This window comes from Pelodiscus sinensis, chromosome 11, assembly GCF_052426305.1.
Source record: "Pelodiscus sinensis isolate ZL-2025 chromosome 11, ASM5242630v1, whole genome shotgun sequence".
NCBI classification, from domain to species: domain Eukaryota; kingdom Metazoa; phylum Chordata; order Testudines; family Trionychidae; genus Pelodiscus; species Pelodiscus sinensis.
In genome coordinates, this window is record NC_143062.1 from 36,587,033 (window position 1) to 36,607,977 (window position 20,945).

Sequence of the window (20,945 nt, forward strand, 5' to 3'; positions counted from 1 at the left end):
TTTGTGAACCCTGTATACTTTATGCATTCAGACTCTTCTGTATGGTTAAAATACCCTGGACAATTTAACTCTAATCCTTCCCCTTCTGCTTAGTGTATTCACATATTATGTGCAAGGCATAACTATGAATACACACAAAATTGTTCCTCCCCCCCCCCCCATAACATTTTCTTTGCCTGTTGAATAAAGAAAGGAGCACTTTTTGCAGAGAGCAACTGCTCTGAATCTTACTGACTGCACAGTCCCCCCGCTGTGCCATGACTACAACAGAAGAGTTCTCCTTTACTTTACACTAGCATCTGCAAATCAGCAACACTTTTCTGGGTGACAAACTGATTGCCTCCACCTCGCTTCAGAATTGAATTTTTCCCTCACTGTGGATTTTCCATTTTCTCTGTTAATAAGATTCATTGAAGATTGAAAAAGAAAGATGGTCTGATGGTTAAGGTGTGAATTGGGACCTGGGAGATCGGAGTTCAATTTCCCGCTCTTCCACACTCTTCCTATGGGTGTACAAATCACTTCATTTTTCCATGCCTCAGTTTTCCATCCATAAAATGTGACTATAATACTGCCTCATCCGTTATCTCTGGTGTACTCCTCACCATAAGACTACTATGACCAGAGGCTATGTGCAGAGGACCCTGTCAAGTCAACAAGGCTTGGGGTGTGTGCACTGCTTGGCATGGAATTCCCCCAGAAATAAAGCAAAATATGTAGAGTTTCTACACACAATATTTTAAAATTCTGCATATTTTAGAACAGCATAAGCACACTTCAGTATTTTGATTTGACGTCTATAAAATTGGGGCTTCCCTCATCCGACATCCATGGTCTAGCATCCTGAGCGGGAGCGCTCTCAGGGAAAAACCAGAAAGCCCTGCGCTCAACAACTCCCCCTCATATAGATGCTTAAGGCTCTAAAGATCAGAGGCTTATGCTTAGCTCAGAGGGGCAAGGACTATATAGATCCTGTAGGGGCCCGATTTCAGCTAGAGTTTCAAGCACTACTAAAATACCATTTATAAGAATACAATTATTTGTATCCAGCTGGCAGAGTGGTTGCTACCTTAAAAATGTGGTGGTGGTAATGAATAGATCCTGGTGAAAAAGATGACAGGCGTAAGAGCCACACACAGTAGTTTAGCTGTGATTCTTATTCCTTGAGTGAGTTTTATTAGTAAAAATAATAATAAAATATGGTTCGAGAGAAATAACTTGGACCGCAGAAAAATGTGCATGCTTGAAAACTGCACTTGCATTTCACTAAGCCAGTGAAAATTTTCCCACTAGTTCCCTGACAGTGTGATTATTTTGCTTCCAACACAGGTCTAGCTGAGGCCCCATTGTGTTCCCTCTCTGATTAGGCAGACCCAGTCTGTTCATGGTTAGTACTACAGTGAGTGGTGCCCAGGAAATCTCTGCTAAAGAGTAGCCAAAATATAAAAATCAATGAGCCAGTTTCTAAGTGTGAATTTATAAGATTGACATAACAGCAATGGTTATAGGAAGCATGCAAGCTTTGCAAGGATAATAAGCAAACAGTTCATTTATTTTTACAGCTTAGATTCCATACCAACAGGCAAGGAAAAAAGGACGGACAGAACCTTGTTTCTTTAGTTGTTAATTCACACTTTAGTATGACCATAAAAAGAAAACAATTACTTTATAATTACCAGACTGATTAAACAATAAAATAAAAATAAAAAGCTTTACTTTTACAGTGGATTTCTCTCTGTGCAGCCTATATATATATATCGTGAAGTGTGAATTCTGCATTCCTACTAACTTCATTGCAATTGTGTGCCTGCAAGGAATACAGGATCAGGTCCCATTATTATATATGTAGGTTAATAAAACTTTATTGAATTGGTGGGTATGGAGGCTTTTGACAGCTCATTCAATATTGTAAACACACCCATAAGAAAATAGATTAATCATGCTAGTTGCTGAAAGATGCAATAAATAGGCTATTCACACCAAGCCACAGGATTTGGAACTTAGCCAAGTCATGATAGCATAAAAGCTATTCCGTTAAGCAGCCTCTGATTTGTTTTTGCTACTAGACTGTATTAAAGTTTAGTTGATATTAGATAAGTTATTTTCACAAGTTAATAGATACCATAGTATCACCTCCTATTTTACTAGTGTCTTAGGGCACAAAACTATTACAAAACTTTTCTGCATACTTTCCCCACTCCTTCCCCTACAGAACCTTCTGGTTCTTCTTTCATTGTTGGTAATATAACACTTTAAAATAAACACAGAGAATTTCCCTCATTACTTAATTCCACTAATAATTTCTAGTGGGTGAGAGGTATTGTCTGGTAACATACAGCTGTCCTCTAAAATTCTAATTTTCATCTCACCTGAAAACCAAGAATGTCAAGCAAATACTACAACAATGTGGTTTTCATTCAGAAAAGAAAGCATGACCTAACTAGTTCGTAATCTAAAGACAGACCTACAGAAAGGTGAATGTGCACAGCATACCTTATACCAGGGATTGCCAATCTTTGGCACATGGCTGATCAGAGTAACCTGCTGGCAGGCCACAAGATATTTTGATTTTATGTTGACTGTCCAGTGATCTGCTGCTCCCAGTGACCATGGTTTGCAGTTCCCAGCCAGTGGTAGCTGCAGCCCACTCAACATAAACAAAGAGTCTTGAGAATGGCTGGGGGGTTACTCTAACAGGCTGCATGCTGAAGGTTGCCAACCCCTGTGTAACACATATACACAAGCCATTCCCAAATTTTACTCTCAAGTAAATGTCATTTTCAAGTCAGCAAGTTTCCTGTAAATATCATTATTTATTTACAAGTCTGAGAAATATATAGGATAAGCAATAACTGTTGGAATTGCCAGAAATCGATACTTTCCTGTAAAGATTTTTAACTGTTGACGCTTTGCTTTGATTAAAAACTCAGAATATAAAGACTTTATCTAAATAAGACTATTTATCCAGACATCAAAATGTTTTGTATATACTTCACTGGCATCACTTCGAAGGGTGTTTAAAGATAGCCAAACACATTTTGCTTTGTTAGTTTATAAAGACCATTTCTCTGAGTGCACAGATGTACTATAAGGAAATTGTTTTGAAGATTTTGAAGTCATAATTGCCTCGGTAAATCGATTTTTTTTGTTCTTGAAAAAAATAGTTCACTTAGCAGATTTGTTTATCTACTATGGTCTATATCTTTGATAGATTACATGTATTGTCAACCACGTATTTAAAAGCTTTGAGTTGTATTTTCTATACAAAGCAAAAATCGAATTCCTGCTTTCTGGATTATCATAACTAGTCTATCCACAAATACAAAACCATGTCCAAGAACATGTAAAACCTTTCTGATCTGTTTAGCAAAGTGCTTTTATGCTGGTGTAATTACTTAGGCCCGGATCCTGCTGACAAGTGAATTTGTGAACTTGCTTGTAAACGTAGTGAGGGGTTAAACTCAACCAGGGCTTTGGGATCCAATCCAGTCCCCCTTTGAAAAAAAATATGGAAGTCTTTTGCATGTTCTTTATTGGGTGATGGATTAATTCCTTAAGCTTGCAGGTACATACCATATATACACTTGTTCAGAAGCCAAATTTTTTTGTTTAAAAAAAAAAAAAAGGCGTACAACAAGGAGCAGAGTCAGCTTAACAAAGGGTCTACATTGTCACTGTAGATCAGGGATTGGTCAGCTTCAGTTCCCAGCCCATCAAGGCAAGCCTCTGGCAGCCAGGACATTTTATATATCTGGAGAGGCTACAGGCAAGAAGCCCCTTAGCTCCCAGTGGCGGAGATTCATGGCCAATGAAAGTGGCAGCCAGTACGTCCCTCAGCTTACATGGCTTCCTATAGCTCCCATAGGCCAGGAACGGCAAATCATAGCCACCGGGATCTGAGGGGCTCTGTGCCAGTAGATGCTCCAAGTACACAAAATATCCCAGCATGCAAGTGGCTTACAATGATGTGCTGGGAACAAAAATTTGCCAACTGCTAAAATATAGGGTTGGCTTATGAAAGGTCATAGCATTTTGTCATTTTTAACTTATTCATTTTGGTGGATTAGCTTATAAACGAATGGACTAATGAATGAGTACAGGCAGTCCCCGGGTTACGCGGATCCGACTTATGTCAGATCCGTACTTACGAACGGGGCTTTTCTCGCCCGGGAGGACACGGGTCGCGGGACAGCCCAGACGCGCCAGGGTCCCGCCACCTGCGTCCTCCGGGGCGAGAAAAGCTGCTCCGCGTCTCTCTGGTCTGCTGTCTGGGTGGTCCCCCCGCCCGGGTCCTCCGCGGCTTTGCTCCGCGTCTCCCTGGTCTGCTGGGGGGGGCCCCCCAGCAGACCAGGGAGATGCAGAGGACCTGGGCAGTGGGACCGCGGCGCATCTGGGCAGTCCCCTCGCCCAGGTCCTCCACGGCTTTGCTCCGCATCTCCCTGGTCTGTTCTCCCCCGCCCCGCCAGCAGACCAGGCCTTTCTCGGGACGCCTGTGGTAGAGCAGCTGGGGCGCTGCCGGTTGGTCCCGCAGCACCGCTCTCGGCGCTACTGGACCAACCTGGCAGCACCCCAGCTGCTCTGCCCCAGGCATCCCCAAGTCAGCCGCTGCTGAAACTGACCAGTGGCTGACTACAGGAAGCCCAAGACAGAGTTGCTCTGCCTCGGGCTTCCTGGAATCAGCTGCTGATCAGTTTCAGCAGCAGCTGATTTGGGGACGCCTGTGGTAGAGCAGCTCGGATGCTGCCGGGTTGGTCCCCGCAGCGCAGAGGTGCGGCGCTGCGGGGACCTACCCGGCAGCACCCGAGCTGCTCTACCACAGGCGTCCCCAAATCAGCTGCTGCTGAAACTGATCAGCAGCTGATTCCAGGAAGCCCGAGGCAGAGCAACTCTGTCTTGGGCTTCCTGTAGTCAGCCACTGGTCAGTTTCAGCAGCGGCTGAATCTGGATGCCAGTTCCAACTTACATACAGATTCAACTTAAGAACAAGCCTACAGTCCCTAGGGGACTGCCTGTATATGTTGACTGGGCCTCATGTCAACATTTCAAGTAAGCAGACTCCAAAGATTGCATTTAAACTTGGTTAATGATTTTGACACTGACTAAGAAAATAGCTTTATTTCAAGGAACATAGGCTAAGAAGATCTCTAGTACTGTGGAAAGAACATGTAAACATTCTATTTAGATAAAGCAGAACCATTTTCCCCTATTGTCTTAAAACTTAAAGTGGAATTAGTGATCTCATATGACGTACTGCAGTCAAAGGGACAAATCTTACACAAACAGAGATCCAAACTAGTATTATTGACAGCAGGGGAATTACTTCAGATCTATTCCTATGTAACCCATCAGACTCTGGCTTAGAAATCCCAGTTTATGTAAGCAGTAGAGCTCTTGCAAACTTTAGCTCAGGGGTGGGGAATCTTTTTTGGGTTGGGGGGAGGGGGCGCTGACCCACAGAAAAATCAGTCAGGGGCTGCACACAAGGGAGAAGTATTAAAAACAAAACAAAACAAAAAAAAAAACCCATTACTCATGTGGCCCCTACTGAGAAGGAGAAAGACACCCCCACATTCCCCTCATACACCAGAGCCTAGGGGAGCTCAGGCTAGTAGATTGTGTGCTCTAGCCCCATAGTGGGGCAGCGGAGAGAGGTGGGCTTGAGCACCAGCATGGGCTCCCTAATGCTGGGGGGAGCCCTGAGCCTCTGGAGCTGGATCCAGGCAAGCTGGGTGCTGCATTCGGCCCCCTGGGCCTGAATTTACCTACCCCTACTTTTATTTGTGAAACTAAGAATCTATAGACAACTGTACTCTACTTGGAGCCAAGTATAAATTTGTTTTCTGGTGGGATAATATAGGCCATATCTAGGTGGTGGCGTGAGCAATTTCTCATTTGATTAATACAAATATAATAAAAAATGCCCACTTTCTGAGGTCAATCACCATCAGAGTCATAGAATACTAGGATTGGAAAGGACCTCGAGTGTCTTGCAGAGATTAGGTGTATCTCAGTCAACATAGCAAAAACCCATGAATATGAAGAACAGCATGGAAAGGGAACATACACAAGTTTCTAGGAAAGCCAGAAACTGTGCACACAAGACTGCTCTGCATTAGTCTTCCAAGAAGATGTCCAACTGCTACAACAAACGCTTGTGTTCAGAATTTCCATGGTATTTTACAGGGTTGCCCGTCATGAGATAACATGTGGACGTACGCATGAGACTCAGCTATTAAGTCGCTTGAGCCAAATTTGTTCCTGGTGATCCTACAGTGAAGCCACTGGAGTGACTGAATAGTTTGCTTGGGAATGAGTTTGGGCCTACTTAGTTCAACTTAGTGTGCGGTTTTGCACTGCGGCCAAATCTACACAGGCACGTTATTTTGCAGTAAAATCAGCCCCCTATGCTCCAACTTTTATGATGGCCACACTGGCAAATCACTTAGTACACTCTGTGTTATACAGCCTCAGCGAGATGTAGAGCTTGCTGTGTTCTGGATAGTGCACTAGGGTGCTGGTATAGACACTGTGCTGTAGTACTGCATCCTGACTGGCCTCTGGCACTCTTCCCACAATGCCTGTTCTGGCCTCTCCAGTCATCTATTTGAACTCTACTGCCTTGTGCAAGTGACCACCCAAAAGACCAACCCTCAGACCCACCCTGGCGTTTTCTGAAATTTGAAATTCTCCTTCCTGTTTGCTTGGCGGCATGTGGTATGGTCTCAGGGCATCTCTGCAGCTCTCTATACTTGCCTGCGTAGCAGGAGATCCCTTGCAGTATTCCCTGTAAGCTAGTGCAGCCACTCAGACATTCAAATGCCGCCCAGCTGATTAGAGCACCTACAGCTATGTTTGTTTCTATTGGTGGTGCACATTCATGTATGCTTTAGTATACCAAAAATTTATTCTGCACATGGATGAAAAAGATCCCCACATAGATGGAAAAGATTAGAAGGAACATGTCTCCCCTCTTTTGAGCTATGCCAAGGTGTTGGACCTCATCAGAATTTAGAGGGAGGAGGCTGTCCAGTCCTAGTTGTGCTCCAGCACATCTCTGGATACATGACTGGAAGGGGCCCATGACCAGAACACACTACAGGGTCAAGTGAATAAGCTGAAAAACACCTATCACAAGGTATGGGAAACCAACTCCCACTCTGGTGCTGTGCCCATGACCTGCAGGTATTTCAAAAAGTTGGATGAAATATTTGGAGATGACCCCACCTCCACTCCAAAGACCCCAATGGATGCCTCAAAGCCACCTGGCAGTGAACCCACACAGGATGAAGAAGCTGTGGCTGAGTTTGCTGAGGGGAAAGAGATCCACAGCCAGAGGAGAAATCTGCATCCACAGAGGTTTGCAGCCAGGAGCTATTTTGTACCCCCAAAAAGGCAAGCCACTCGCAGCCCTCAGAGGCTGCAGATGATGTGAGGGGGTTGGGAAGCATGCAAGCAACTTGCTGGGAGTGTTACAGAAAGGAAGCTTTCTTCTGGGTGATGCTGCTACCATCAGAGAGTCAGATGGCGAAGATCGTTGATGCAATCTCTTGTGTCTCGGTCATCTACCTTGCAGACCTCATAGATGGCTTCATGCAGCTGCTGTGCCATCCTTCCGCTCAGATTAGTTGGTGACGCAAACATGGTATTGGACTCCCCAAAGGCTGGCATTGCCTTGCCACTGTGCTATCAGCCAGACGAGGGAAAACCATCACTGTGCAAAGAAAAAGCCACGTATGCTCACTGACAGAACTTGCAGTTGAGTAAAGGACCGTCCTTGGCTTCCCTGATTACCCTACACAGCAAAATGTCTTCCAAGCTGCAGCAAAATGTCTTCCAAGCTGAAGACAGCCTATGGAAATGAGTGGCCATTACTAAAACTTTCACTCCCTCCTGCCATGCTATCCGTAAATCACATCTGCCCAGACACAGTATAGCCGTGCATGAATGAAAACCCTTGTTACCCAGCACTCTGCCCAGGTGCACCAAGGGATACTCTCACCTATGCTGCCACAGCAAGGCTGTCTAGGCTGAACACAAAGCATTGAAGGGACAGCGACAGGTGGGAGCAGAAGTAGAGTACAGAGCAACTCCTAAGCTCGCTGCTCCATAATGCTTAACACACTGGAGGCACTGCAGACAGGGTAGCTGTGTGATTGGCCCCTGTGCATCCAGCATCCCAAAACTTTTTCTAATGTACCCATCCATCCCCACCAATGCAAATCAGGCACCACCCTGACTCCAGGCACCATCTACCACACTCCACCCTTGGAGAGGCTCCCCATGCACTTAACACCTACATGTAGCTTAGCCTTAATGGACAGCATCCCCTCCCCTTCCACAGCATGGCTGCATATGAACCTTGAACATATACAAAGCTGAAATTCTCAGGACATGCCTCACCTCCTGCCTCACAGTGCAGATGTTTCATTTGCTGTGTGAGAAACACATGAATTGTATTTATTAAAGAAATGTTTATTCCATTACATGAAAGCAAGCATACTCTAAGAAAGCCACTGTAGTCTTAAGTGCAGCACACAGACCAATGAGTTCTACCAATTTTCAGCATCAAATTGCCACCTCACGGCATCCCTGATCTTTACTGCCCCACACTGTGTTCCTCTAATAGCTTTGGTCTTGAGCTGTTCAAACTTAGCCTCCAGGTGCTGTGCCTGAGAGTCCAGCACCGAGTAAATCTTTCACCCTTCACAAATATTATTGAGAGTACAGCATGTGGCAATAACCATAGCAGTGTTATCTGCCAAGTCCAATTTCCCATACAATCATCATCATCATCATCATCATCAAGGCTGCTGTCAAGGCTCCCCCCATATGGTTTCATGAACCAAAGCTTTAAGGGATAGGCAGGATAATCTTCTGGTCCAGGAAGGGAGTCCCCACTTGCAGGTTCCTGAACAGGCCATTGTTCCAAAAGATGCATGTGTCATGCACCTTTCTGCATCAGCCTGCATTAGTGTCTATGAGACACCCACCCGGATCCTCAAGCACCTGCAGAACCAGGGAGAAATACCCCTTGCAGGTAATGTACTCTGAGGCTAGGTGGTCTGGTGACACAATTGGAATGTGTGCGCTATCACACCTTCGCAGTTTGGGAAACCCATCCATGCAAAGCCATTCACAATTTCACACATGTTGCCCAGTCATGGTCTTTCAGAGCAGAACGCGATCGATGGTCCTACACACTTCCATCAGCATGAGTCCAACAGTCAATTTTCCCACTCCAAACTCATTAATGATAAGAGTGGAAGCTGTCTGGAGTACCAGTTTCCCATGTGATCACCCTGTGCTTCTTCAATGGCAGGGGAGCTCAGATTTGCAAGTCCTTGAACTGCAGGGTGGGGGCAAGCTCACCACACAGTCCCATGAAAGTACCTTTCCTCATCCCAAAGTTCTGTGGCCACCATGTGCCATTCCAGGCTTGAATAATCATGTGATCCCACCACTCGGTGCTCATTCCACCGTGGTCAGCACCTCCATGAAGGCCACAAGAAATCTTCAGTCATATGAATGCTGCTGGGACACCTCATCATCACTTTGCAGTTTCAGGAGCAACTTGACTGCCATTCCTGACATGTTAGTGAGACCTATTAGCATTTTCCCCCCAAAACTGAGGATCCATTTCCACAACAGAGGAGGCAGAGTACATAGCACAGAAGCCATTGAAAGATGGTGCCAAATGTGGATGGAAGCACAGGGGTTGCTGGGATGCCAAGTGGTGCACCATGGGACATGACCCAGCATGCCCTGCACCTCCCCACAAACCCATGGCAGAAGAACTCTGAGACAGTGACCAAGGATGCGGCGCTCTGAAAGGTGCTGCAGGTCCCTGAGTGTGGTCATGCTAATGTGCTGGCAGACTAGTATTGAAGCATTTACGTAGAAGAGACCACTAATCGCAGGGAAACCTATTCTGTTCTTAGTTAAAAGTTTGTGCTCATGTTTGAAGCCTTTTGCGAGTTGTATTCGTGTAACAAAGAACACAACTTAGACCAGCACTTTGAGATAAATCTTCTAATTTATATATAATAAAAACATGTGTAGTGCCCCCTCTCCACCTGGTTACCTTCTTTTAAAGCCAATCTCCTTACAGGTTTGGATGGATAGGTCTGGGTTCTTCTGGATCCTGCCACTCACTCAATTTTATTCTTTCTGATTGATGTACTTGGCGGTGCCTCCACCCCCCCCCCCCCCCCTCACTCCTTCCTGGCAGCTTGGGAGGAAAATTCTAGCCCAGGGTAATCCCCACGTATTTGCCAGATAGTTGGAGACTCCCAGAAAATAACACAAACACATACACTATAATAAACACAATTATATTAAACAGGAGACAAATAGAACAGGGTAAAACACTATTTTTAGGGTCACTGGTGCCCAGCAACTGTGAGGTTAGTGTCCCGTTGGTACGCGTACTTTGTTGGGGCCCTTGATGACTGTTGACCACAAAATCCTTCTCTGCAGTGGTTTAGCAGTGGGGCTGACTAGGTCCAGTACAGCCCAAAGGACTCACAAATGGGAGAAGGCAGTAAATCGCTCCACAGGTTTAATATGCTTCAGGTAATAAAATCCCCAAACAAATTCCCTGACTTACTAACTAAAAAATGGTGCACTCTCACACTCCATGAATGACCTCAGGTTGAGAGATGACTCAGTCACTGCAGAGGGGCTGGTCTCTTCTAGCAGGGATCCTCTTTGGGCAGGAACCAGGCTGCTTCAGTCCCAGAATTTCCCCTCACCGCGAAGGGGTGCAGGGCTCAAGGTGCAGGCCACACAACTGCACCAAAATTCAAACTATAATCTCCTCGCCCAGCATTCAGTCCCACACAGCAGGCAGCAGCCCTGAACTCGCTGCTAGAGCAGAGCTGACCATGCAGTGACTGGTCTCACCCAGGGAGCTGGAGCCAACTCAGCCTGGCTGGGGAAGCCTCCCAGCAAACTCCACAAACTGGGAATGAACAGTAGAGACATAAAACCCAGCTGAGGCATCCTGCCTTCAGGTCCCTAGAGGCTAGTTCTCAGGGGGAACCCTGCATGCAGGCCTGGGGCTTACTAGCTCCCACACAGCCAGCCCTCCCCTTGCCCTGGCTGGCTCCAGACTCCCCTCAACAATGGTCTCTCCTTCTCCCTGGGAGGGGCATCTCACGCCCCATGGGTTGCCGGGCAGACTCTGGCCCTGGAAGGGAGGGGGAGCCAAGGCAAACTCAGAGTGCCTCTCCCTGAGCTGCCAGCAGACAAGGCCCCGGGAATCCAAGTAATCTCCTTGGGGGTTACACATGCTTTTAAAAGCCCCTATTTTGTAACATCTATTAGCAGTTAGAGTACAGCAACTGGCTTGGGATCTCCTGCTTTCCTATAGAAACAGCAGTTTCTCTCCTGGTCCTTAGTCAAAGGTGACACCCATATAAACTAAAGTATTCCATGGCCGATTATTAAATCTCTAACATTTTTAAATAAAATCCATCTCTTTCCCTTTAGTATTAAACTTCGGGAGACAGCAGAGAAAAGTATCAAACTGAACTCTCAAAAAGAATGATGCTTGGCATCTTAGAAAAATGAATAATGTATCAAGCTTATTGTACACAATAAATGAAAGTTTCTCTAGGGTACTTTCACAACTCCACTACAGTTTGGAACCAAAACAGTGTCTTGCTGAACAGTTAAGACTAGTACTTAAAATTCCTTTGCCTTTCTTCAAACTTTTATATCCATCTTGTAGCTCAAGTGTATTTTCCCTGTATTGAGACTGTGTATTCTAAATAAAGTTCGGTCTCGGATCTCTTGCTACTTAACCAAAGATCTGGGGTGCATCTAGACTGGCATGATTTTACACAAAAGTAGCTGCTTTTGCGCAAAATCTTGCTGCCTGTCTACACTGGCTGCGAGTATTTGCACAAGAACACTGACTTTGTAATGTACAAAATCAGTGGTTCTTGTGCAAATACTTCGACGCTCCCGCTCAGGGATAAGCCCTCTTGTGCAAGTATTCTTGCGCAAGAGTGCCAGTATAGACAGCCACGTTAGTTTCTTGCACAAGAAAGCCTGATGGCTAAAATGGTCATTGCTCTCTTGTGCAAGAAAGGGTCGTCTACACTGGCATGGATGCTTTTGTGCAAAAGCAAATCTTTTGTGCAAAGGCACATGCCAGTATAGATGCTCTCTTGCGCAAATACTTTTAACAGAAAAACTTTTCCATTAAAAGTATTTGCACAAAATCATGCAGCCCTAGTTTACACTGAAAGGAAACTGCACCACAGAATTTGGACAAATGAAAGATTCCCACTGAGAATTTGCAAGTTACAAAGGTAAAGTTACCCAAAGTATATTGAACATTTTATGGTAGGAATTTTAAGGACACTTGGCATAACTCCACTCCCAGTATCATCAATGAACTCCAATGGGAATAAAATTAAGTCAATGGTGAGCAGTTCTTAAAAATTTTACCCAGCATGTTCATTCAGTAAAACTTTTAAAAAACAGTGAGAAGCAATCAAGCTTCAAATTTGTTGGAAAAGTGATTTAAAAAAAAAAAAAGCACTGAAAATGAAAATGTAGTTTACTTGAAACATATTTTTTCTTAAATGTACCTAAATGAAAGTTATGCTCTATTACTGGACTGACCATTTTCTATATATTAGAGGATTACAACAGCTCAGTCCATCATAACAAAAAAAATGCAAGACAAAGTTAATGTCTTCCAAAAAAAATCAGATGTTCATTGGTCTATTTTGCATTAAAATGTAGTCTTAATTATTGTATTAACTTTTCAAAATAGATGAAAAAAATCCTTTGGGAAGCACACCACTTACTAGTATTGTGATATGACTATATCTGTTTAGTGTACAGGAGAGGTTTTGTTTTTATTTTTACTGTCACATTTTCCCCGTTTTGTTGTAGACTGTGTTAGGTGTTGGAGACTATGGGCTTGTCTACATTTCATATGCTCCTGAGGTTTCTGCAGTTGGCACAGGTAATCCACTTAGAGGCAATAGCTTGGTTGATGCAACTTCTGTTGACCTAGCACCAACTACACTGGAGGGTTAGGTCAGCTAAACTGTGGTGTATATGTTTTCCACAGCCCTGAGCAATATAACCTAACTTTTTAGGCCACTTGAACACTTCTTAGCTACGCTTCCTGTGTTTATTTTCCCAAAAGGCATATTTATTAAACATGTTTAGACATGTTGAGTCACAAGAGATTCGATAGTGGAACTTTCTTCAGTAAGCTTTTCTGCATCATTTCTCTTTATTAGGCAAACACTAATATTTTGTTAATAGACTGTACACATGTGGACAAATATGAACAAAATATTAAAAGCCCAAAGTGTGATAGATAAGGTCCACAACATGTATTATGGTATAGAAACAAGCTTAATATACTTTAGAGATGCCATAGTATTTAATGGCCTCATTCTGCTAATTGCTTGGCATCTTCTGTGTGACACTCACCACTCTATGAATTCAGCACCTTGCAGAATGAGTTATTTAATTAAGTGAAGATGCTTGATTAGCATTTGAAATCCAGGACTGCTGTGAATTAGTATTATGAAAATAGATAAAGGGGGAAAATGAATTATGCTTCCAGAAACTTTATAGATTTTCTTCAGTTCTATGTCTACAAAATGTCTGCCAGAAAAAAAACAAAACAAAAAGCAACCTTTAACTTGGAAGAATGAAGTATCACACATGTATTGTTCATGTAACTATGGTAACCTACAAATGCCATTAGTGTTTCTATTTCATATACAAATGAGGGGACAGCTGTGGAGAGCACATGTCTGCCAATAGAATAATGTATGTGAACTGGGATGGCTTGGGTTGGAAAATTATAACTCACTTATATTAATCAGGACTTCAAAGAACAGACAGCTCTTTAGTTATAAAATGTACATCACAATTGAAGTCAGAATAAGAATACTTTAGTTCTTGAAGGATATTTGATTGTTAAACAATTCCATTACCTTTGAAATTTACTCGATACTGTATTTGTTTGAATACTGCTGTAAAAGCCAGTTTTCTTGTAAGCTGTCACCTGATTCCCCTCTCTCCCGCCTTTGATTTCATCTCCTGATGCTCTAGCCCAATCCTTAGTCCTTACTTAGTCAGCATCCAATCTAAATCCCACTGAGGTCAAAGGAAGTCTTTTTCCAATTGATTTTAATGAGCTTTGTATCAGCTCCATAATGGGTGTTTTGCCTGAGTAAGTACCCCTTGAAAGAATCCCCCATAGAATGCTAAAATAGGAAACAGTTTTATAGTGACCCTTGTTACCAATGTAGCTATTTGAAATAGTGGTTATTTTAAACAAATCAAGATCTGTTAAAAAAGTAGAGAGGTGGCATCATCTTTGATAGTCATAAAATTAAACTGCAATCTCATAGCAATTCAAATATTTTAATGAATTATGCTAGTTGTAGTTTTAAATATTGTATCAGTTATGATTCATGCAAGGTATTTTACTTGTTCCCCTAAGAGTCAAGAGCTTCCAGATGTTACCGTCTGAACTGCCTTGACAGTTGCAGTCTGTTGCAATAAATGATATAATGGGAAAGTAACTCACAAGATATATAAGCTCAAGTTTTCATTGGTCTCCAAAGTTCCCTGATATGCCATCAAAGTAAAACAAGGTTAATCCAATGCTGCTTTGAGTGCAGGACAACAGAACATACTTGGTTGAAATAATTCTACTAGCAACTCCCTGTATGCATAAACCTATGATAAATATCAATCAAAGATCTATTCATGAGCAAGATTCATGTACTGCATCCATGAGCTGGAATAAGATGCCCAAAGAGAACACTTCTTAAAAACAGATCTCAAAAAGCAATCATCTGAATAAAAACAATTATAAATAGAAGACCGCTTTCTGTGAAAGCTTGCTATCTTACTGTAAATAGTCTATTGATGTTCTCATTTAAAAAAAAAAAAGATATGCCATGAAATTTGCAACATAGCTATTTCCATTTCTAATCAGTTATTCATCTCAGTGACTAAAAGACTGCTTGTACCAGTTTCACTACTGTAGTTGACCCTTTTATAGTTCAAAATTTATCTGAACAGACTTTTATAACATCCCTGTAAAATTTACACATCATAACCTTATTGAACTGTGAAAACAAGTCTTTAGATTAAACGGCGATTCCACCATTTTTTTTCGGGTCTTGAAAATCTCAAGCTTCAGGGTGTAAACTGAACACACAGAGGAAGGAATCTCTTCCTTTCAGAGTATGGTAGTTTATGTGCACGCAGTATTATAGTGCAAAGAGGGAGTCAATTTCTGGAGTGTCAGATATTTGCCACTACCTAAGGCATACCAGATTACGTGGGCCAATAGTCTCATCTGGAATGCTTCCCCACCTCACCCCATGAGTTCATTTTTTCCTCTCCAACTGCATCTGTTAAGTTCTCTTAATTCCGATTTATAGAACTTGAGAAAAATATTTAAATAAAACACTTAAGATAACAATGAGATCTCATCTGAAGTAAGGCTTTGGTCATTTTAAATGTCTCTGGGATGGTTTCATGTGGATCTAAATTACTTACTTTCCAATAAGAGGTTTATAGTCTCATTTAGAAATGTCAAGTTCATTTTAGAGGATCCTTTAACTCCATAAGGAAGAAAGATAAACATTCACAGAAAAGCTTTAATACTAGGATTTGTAACTTGGTAAATACTGTGCGGCTTTAAGGCAAAAAATAAGTGCTTTGTTAGGTGATCTATTGTTTTTTTGACTATAACATTTTCTTATTTGATTGCTATTTTACATGTTTCCTGAAGTTATTTAGTGCTGGTTCAATGCATTTTTTCCCCAGTATGTGATAGGGGAAAATATAACAAACTAACATCTGTTGTATTCCTCCTCCTAACATCCAACACTCTAATACAATGCTTGCTCTCTCTGTCTCTGGATGCCTCTTTCCATTAAGTTTACGAATGCAGGAGTTAACCTCTCTCAGTGAATGGGCCCTTTTACCCTGGAAAACAGCCTATGAGACTCCAACAAAAAAGAGAGGCAACTTGGTTCTTGGCATGTTAGGAGGTATATTCTCCCAGACTCACGTGCAGCTCATGCTGCAAGCCCTTTGTCCTACTGGGCTTCACAATGCTGGGAGGTGAATAGTGCATAGGGTGCTGTCTATCAAGCTAATACTGGAGAAGACAAGAAGAGTCCTTAGTTTGTGCCAGGTTATTGATTTCCAGCAACTTGCATTGTTACATTAAGCCACAATGATGTGGAATGGGAATGAATGTATGTTACGTTTATATTTTAAATCTTATCCTGGCATACAAAAAAAGAAATTAAGGGCATAGGTTTAGCTGGTGCACATCTGCATATGCCCTTGGCTTCAATTTCCACCAGTGCAAAATCTGAACCGAAATTATTTGAGCCCAGTGAGATTTAGTGCTTGTTCCTCTGATAGACTATGATGTTTAATATTAGAGAATTGTTCAAATGGGCAATATGATGTTACCTGAAGTTTAAAAAAAATAAAATGGCAGGAGTAAACTGTTACTGCTGAAATTACAAATCATACTTGTTCCTAACTCTACCATACATCTCATCTACACAGAGCTGTAAATACTGTGTAACTAAAACAAATTAATATAGGTGTGGAGTAGTCATTACTTCAATATTTCATTGCAAACACCACTCAAAGAATTTGGCTTTCAGATAAAAGTGACAGCAATTCATACAATTCCCAAACAGAAAAAAAAAACCCTTACACTGGGCCTTTATTTCATTTTCTGAAGGTCTATTGTTAAACTGAAGACTCCTTGTCTTTTCAAAATTCCTTCATGTGAATAGAGGAGGCAAGACATCTGCCAGGATACACTCACATTTGCATGCAAATCAGAGATTTGGTGACACACATGCTCCTGCTAGACAATCAGCACCAGTTTCATCCCATACATATTTAAAGTCATCAGAAACTTAATTCCCCTACTTTTTCCCATACACGACTTGCGGTCAGTTTTATTTCAATAGTTTCCCAGTGACATACATGCACTAGAGAGGAGTTATGAAAAAGTGATGAAACATATAGAAGCAAAACTGAAATAGAGGAAAGCGAAGTGCCTTAAAATATTTAGGGAGGATATCAAGAGCCCATCTGGGGAGCAGGAAACATTCTTTTAACACATCTTAAACATTTTCTTTCAGCTTGTGGCGCTGAAACATACACCCCCCCCCCCCCCCCGCCTGTAAGGCTCAACTCCTCCAATGGACAGGAGCCTCTAGGCTGAAGCCCTAAGCATACAAGCCCCCTACGGGGATTTTCTTAGAGGAAAGGAAACCCCTTGCTCCTGCTGTCCCCATCCTCCCTCGCCCCCTACCCCACATCCCTTTGAGCACAAAGGACACTAGCTGGCAAACTTTCCTCCCCGTGTCTGCCTGGCCTAGAGCTGGCAGCAGCTCCCGATCCGCCGGTCCTCTGGCAGGATGGAGAGACGCGGAGAGCTCCCGGAACCACCACACCTATTAACACGTGTGCAGATCGCAGCGTGTGTGTGTGTGTGAGAGAGAGAGAGATGGGGGAGGGGACGGCTATTATAGTCCCATTATGGATCTTAACCCTTTCCCGGCTCCCCCTCCCGCGGCTCTCCAGGGCGGTTCTGCTCGCCCTTTGGAGACAAAGGCGGCCCCCGGGATGGGCTCCGGCCCCATGCAGGGGGGTGGCCCCTTCGTCCAGATTTTCGTCAGCACTGAAGCCGCCCGGTTGTGCGCTGCCAGCCCCGGCTGGATGCCTGCCCTTCTCTCCCTCCCCACTGCAGCTCCCTGGGCTCCCCGCCCCCCGTCCAAGGAGAAAACACTTACCCAAAGGGTGAGGGGCGTCGGGTGCTAAGCCACGACTCCTGCCCCGGCCGCACGCTAGAGGACGGGAGCAGGCTGGCTGCCCATTCGCCAGGAGGTGCCCCTGAAAGGGGGGGTGGCTGTGATTGTGTGTGGGGAGGGGTTCAGGGTCTAGCCCCGCAGACGGGGGGCAGCGCGGTGCAATTCGTAGAAAACCCCCCTCAAAGTCTCGCTAAGCGACGCCAGCTGTGGGGTTTGCTCCACACCCTGCTGCTCAGCCAGCCCCAGTCCCTGGGTCTTTCTCTTCTTCTCCTGCTGACGCTGCCGCCTTCCCTCCTCCTCCGCCGGGCTTTGTGCTGCCTGCAGCCAGCGTGCACCTGGTGTAAGCAAAGCAGGTCAGCTGATGGGCCGCCTCCTGATTGGCTGCCCCCCCTGCCCCTTACACACTCCCCCCCTCCCCTCCCTGGGACCCAAGCCGGGCACCATCTGTAGGGGCTGGTAACAAAGGCGGGGAGCGTGCACGGCTGCTCCGGGGGGCCCGCCTGCTGCTGTGCGAGCGAGGGGGCTGCAGCGGCGTCTCTCCCCCCGCCCCCCATCTCTGTCTTGTTTTGCTGCTGCTGCGGTCGCCGCTGCTACTCCGTGGTGCAGGGGCAGACAATGCGAGCGGGGGCGCGCGGGCAGCACAAAGGCAGCAGGGCTGGCGCAGCGCAGCGGCGCGGGACGCCTCGCGGGGTCCCTTTTGTATTTTGTTTTGCAACCAGAAATCCTCTTGGGCCAAGCGCGGGGGTGCAGGGCCTCGCGGGCTGCAGAGTCATCGCGCACCGGAGACTGGCTGCGGCTGCTGCGCTGGCACCTGGGCACAAGGTCCGGGATTCAGGGCTCCCCAGGTTTGGTGCCAGAAGAGGGGCTGGGCTGATTCCCCTCCTAGGCACTGGGACCGTGCGCCGCCTCTCTGGGCCAACATTTTAATTGCGAAATGGGGTGACCCACGTGCCTGCTCCCTGTCCCTCTGGGTGACCCTCCCTGCATCCCCCAAGGCGGTGGGGTAGCCCCACTTACCCCTCTGGGTGCCACCCCCCCGCAGGCACCAGTTGTCTATTCCACTCCCTCCCATCACAGTCCTGCCAGTCTCTCTTGGTCCATCGCGGTGATTTTTGTTCCTGCTCCAAAGGCTGTTCCTCTACCTCCTGGATTCTTCAGCTCTTCCCAGGCTCTCTCCTCTTTATCCCATGGAAACCTGTGGTGAGGGTTGGCCAGGATCTGAGGTGGGGAGGAGGAGATGCAAAGGGTGGGATCAGTCAAGTTTGAGACAAAGAAGGGGAGTGTCCGTCTTTCCCTGGTTTTTGTCTAGTGATGTTACCGCTGTAGAGCACTGTGAGGAGTGAGGGGTGCGATCACCCCCTCCCAGTACAAGAGGGGGGTTCGGCGGACCCCTTTTGTCCTCGTCCCGGCCTTTGCCGTACCCCGGGTCCCTGCTATGGGGTCCAGGCCTTTGGGTGCAATCACCTCCTCCCGGATGGAAGGGGGGGTCAGCGAACCCCTGCAATTGTCACCCGCCTCTGCGGGGTTGGGCCTGCGCCCACAGTCTAAGTCCTCCCCGGCACGGGGTCCCAATTCGCGATCTCGCGCTCAGTTAGAGTTGCTAGGAGCAGAGTGCTCCTCCTGGAGAGGGAGGGGGACCCGGTCCCGCCCTCTCTCCAGGTCCCAGCCCGGGGTCCTTGAGCGTCAGGGCTTGCTTGTGCCCCGAGGTGGTGGACGGGGGTCACTCCCTCCGTAACCCATCCACCCACGGTCGCCAAAAGCGCCCCGTCCAGGGCTCCTTCCTCCCTTCTCGCGGGGTCACAGCCCCACGCCCCCGGGCCTACCCTGGTTCAGTGGTCCTGGTCCTGGATTGTCCGGGCGAAGTCTCCGGGGAGAGCTCCCCAGGCAGGGTCCGTCCCGGCTCGGGCGTTTCCTCCGGGTCCGACGTGGCGGGATTTGGCCCCCGTCAGAGGGGGGGCTGGCCGACCGCCAGCGGTGGTGTCGGTCCCGGTGGCTGCGGGGCCGTGACCAGGCCAACTGCCGGCCTGGACGGCGCTCGGAGTCCGTCCTGGGTCGGGGGCCGCTCCTCCGCCGCTGCGAGGAGGTTGCCCCCTTCTTCGCTGGCGGCGGGCCTTTTTGAACTGGCCCGCCGTGCTGGCCGCTGCCTGGGGCCCCTCCCTTTCCGGCAGCATGCCGGCGTCCGCTCCCGCCGTGCGTCTGCCTCGCTTGGCCCTGTCCCCACCCTGCGGGGCTTCGGGGGAGGAGCCGACGCTCCCCTGCTGGTGCAGGCGCGGCGGCAGCGTGCAGCCCTGCCGGTCTCTCCGGCTCACGCTGGGGTAATGCTGGGAGGTTTGGGGCTGGCCGTAGGCTCCCCAAGGCCGGTGGCTCTGGCCGTCCTCCCCCCGGTCCAGTGACAGCCCGTCACAAGCACCCTTGTGTAGGGATCAGACTGAGCAAACTTTACCAAGTTTTTCCCACAGCCCAACTGCCATCCACGCAGGAAATTAAAATCAGATGCCACTCATAGTTTGCAGTGAGCAGATTTTCATAAGATGGGGTGTGTCTGCTTTCTTGCTTTATCAAATAGTTGCCAATGCTGGTATTTAAATTGTCCTTAGGCTTAGATGCTAACATCCCTGGAAATGCACAGAGGTAGTTCATGTCTCTCTTCAAACTGTTGGAGTTTGTGTCAGGCAGAGACTACAGAATTGGTTGAGTTAAGGATGTTAGATATTGTGTAATTGAATAAGCATGTCACTATGAAATTTTAGCAGTTACATGACTATTGGATAGTTCCCAGGGCCGGCAGCCAGTACACTCTCATCCTCATCCCCAGGGAGCCCCCTGTCAGCCCTTGCTGCTGCCTCTGTATCAGAGGCAGCTGCGTGCGTGGCAGGCAGAGCTGATCTTCAAAGGAACCAGTTTAAAAACTAGCTCCCGGTGCAGACCGGCTGCCAGCCACCCTGTCTGTGTGGGGGGGGGTCTAATCTCCCAACGGACAGAGGCTGATCTGTGGCAGCAGTACCTGTCCGCCTGTCTGTATGGCATGCGAGCATGCAGAGCAGCCTCTGTCCGTGGGGAGCTCAGGCCTGCAGAGAACAGAGGCTGCTTTGTGGCAGC

General features: G+C 46.2%; 1 protein-coding gene across 1 annotated transcript in view; it reads right to left on the bottom strand.

Annotated features, from left to right (window-relative positions):
- The window catches only part of LRRN1 (leucine rich repeat neuronal 1), a 40,560-nt gene extending 21,541 nt beyond the window's left edge, over positions 1-19,019 (bottom strand). The window contains exons 1-2 of the mRNA XM_006132797.5: positions 18,864-19,019; positions 17,829-18,181 (exon numbers count right to left, since the gene is read on the bottom strand). The gene's annotated coding sequence lies outside the window, so the exon portion shown is untranslated. The remainder of the gene's footprint in view (positions 1-17,828; positions 18,182-18,863) is intronic.
- Between the last annotated feature and the right edge of the window lie 1,926 nt (positions 19,020-20,945).